This window comes from Branchiostoma belcheri, unplaced genomic scaffold, assembly GCF_001625305.1.
Source record: "Branchiostoma belcheri isolate BF01 breed outbred unplaced genomic scaffold, Haploidv18h27 scaffold371, whole genome shotgun sequence".
NCBI lineage: Eukaryota > Metazoa > Chordata > Leptocardii > Amphioxiformes > Branchiostomatidae > Branchiostoma > Branchiostoma belcheri.
The window spans coordinates 51,600-53,863 of NW_017803989.1; the positions used below are offsets into that span (position 1 = coordinate 51,600).

Sequence of the window (2,264 nt, forward strand, 5' to 3'; positions counted from 1 at the left end):
AAAATGTAAAAGGTAGAGCAGAAACAGTACCCACCTGAAAGTTAGTGGTCCATCTTCTTCCTCTCTAGACCTCTTCCTCTCCAGCTTTCTCTTTACTCTTGTACGCTCTTCAACACGAGTGGCTTTGCACACCTACAGAAAAAGGACATGGTATGCAAAATCGATTTACTCTTGGAATGTATGTTTCCAAATAAAATTGTAAGTGTATTGTAAAAATTACAACATTACTAATGCAGGTGAGAATGAATGTACAAGTAAAACATGAGGTACACAATAATATCTAACCTACCTGGCACACTGTATGAATGCTCTGAAACTCTGCAGTTTCTCTGGAGGGATAGGAAGCGTGTCTGTTTCCCCACACTGCCAGCATACCAGTGGTAGAATGGTCAGTGCCCTAGACTTGACTCGCGCAGAGTAGTAATACACCTGGTGCACTACATGAAAGAGCCCTGCACAAAGCGGATGTGAAACAGAGAAATAAAAATCATTTTTCAAATAGGAAATTTTGTGAAATAATTTTTGCAAGATCTCACTATTAAAAAAAACACCCAACAGAAAATTAACAAAAAACTTGACATTAAGAAATGCATAATCTACATAAAACTACTGTAAATCATTGACAACTTTATTTTGTCTGTATCATAACACGTGTACGCGCCCCTCCCCATAAATTTTGCAACGGATACTGGATCGAAATCAGAAAAACAAAACAAACAAAAAAAATAAATGAAGTATTCTTACCTCAAAAGCTGACTTCTGCTGACAATCTTCGGCTTTAGTTGTTGCAGTTTTGTCAACAACAATACGGACAAAACAGCCGAACTGAGCTGAGAAGTGGCCTGACCCACTCTAAAGGCCACCTCAACTCAGCTCCCATTTCTCTCATCGAAAGGACGTCTGTCCGGGCGATACTCGCTGGCTGCCACGAGTCGCTCGTAAAGCTGGGCAAACGTTGCATCCCCCTCGCCAATGTCGATGGCATACCAGTCGACAACAACGCCTCCAGTTTGCCGTTTTTTCAAGAGGACACTGCCGCCATCTTGCAAACTTCGCGGTCTTTGTTATTGTAGCTAGTACGCATCTGCAAAAGGTTCATTTACGACATAATTGACGTTTTGCGGTAGTAAAAAGGAAGTTTTACGATAAGCCGCTCTTTTGCGGCATTCATGAGTCGGCAGTCTGTACCAAGTTCCAGCCGAAGTTCCGGAGTTCCGTGAAGCCTCAAAAGACATGATTTTTTTTCGGAGAACAGGCGAGTATCAATGCGCGTGCGGATGTCATCCAAAAAATTAAATCAGTGTAGCCTAATAAACGAAAAAAAAATCTGTGTTAACCCCTGACGGTGAGACATGTACATTTAAGATAACTACGGGAGATTTCTAGGGTGATACTTTAGCTCCTTATCTATTTATTATTGTGCTTGATTATGTGTTAAGACTTTCCCTTGATAGACATCAAAACAAAGGAATTGAAATCAACCCAAGACGAAGCCGAAGATATCCTGCCCAATTCTTAATTGATTTAGGTTTTCCTGATGATCTTGCCATAGTTGCAGAATTGATTAAATATACAGAGACTCTGCATACTCTGGACTTCAATGTGAGGAATCAAACACAGAATTCATCACAAATATCATGGTGCCACAAGAGCTCAGATTTTTGTCTGGGGCACTTATTCAAAGAGTTGAAAACTTCAAATATTTAGACTCTTACCTTCAAGACTCAAAAAAAAAGATTTTGAAACCAGAAAGGTCCTGGCTTGGGGAGCAAGTAATAAAGTCGTTAAAATTTGAGAATCTAACATTCCTAACAAATCAAAGGTCCAAGTCTTTCGTACCCCTGTAGAGCCATGGTGAGGAGACATGGACACTTACATGTCAACTTCAAAACAGATTAGATGGGACTTGCATTAAGTTACTGCGAAGGGCACAAAATATATCATAGACACAACATGCTACTATTCAAACAATATATGGAGGTCTTCCGAGGCTGCCTCAAAACCTCACCCACAGCAGGGTAACATTTGCAGGAAATTGTTATCGAGCTGAGCAGGAAAACGTTTCTTCTGTCCTTCTGTGGAAGCCAAGAGGTCGAGTACACTGTAGAAGTCTGACTTTTAATGATATCTTAACTAGAGACACTGGCATAGAACTCGAATACTTAGGAAATGTAATATTAGAGAGAACTGGAGAGTCATATGTCGTATGTATGTATGTATTGTAGACTTTAAAGTAATACCTGGTAGAGTAAGGATTATAATGA

At 40.0% G+C, this 2,264-nt stretch overlaps 1 long non-coding RNA gene across 1 annotated transcript; it reads right to left on the reverse strand.

Annotated features, from left to right (window-relative positions):
* Positions 1–29: 29 nt before the first annotated feature.
* Positions 30–1,069, reverse strand: LOC109476418. The gene is made up of 3 exons (XR_002140612.1): positions 745–1,069; positions 290–452; positions 30–132 (listed from the first exon to the last, which is right to left on the reverse strand). It is a non-coding gene; the product is annotated as an uncharacterized LOC109476418 (long non-coding RNA).
* Between the last annotated feature and the right edge of the window lie 1,195 nt (positions 1,070–2,264).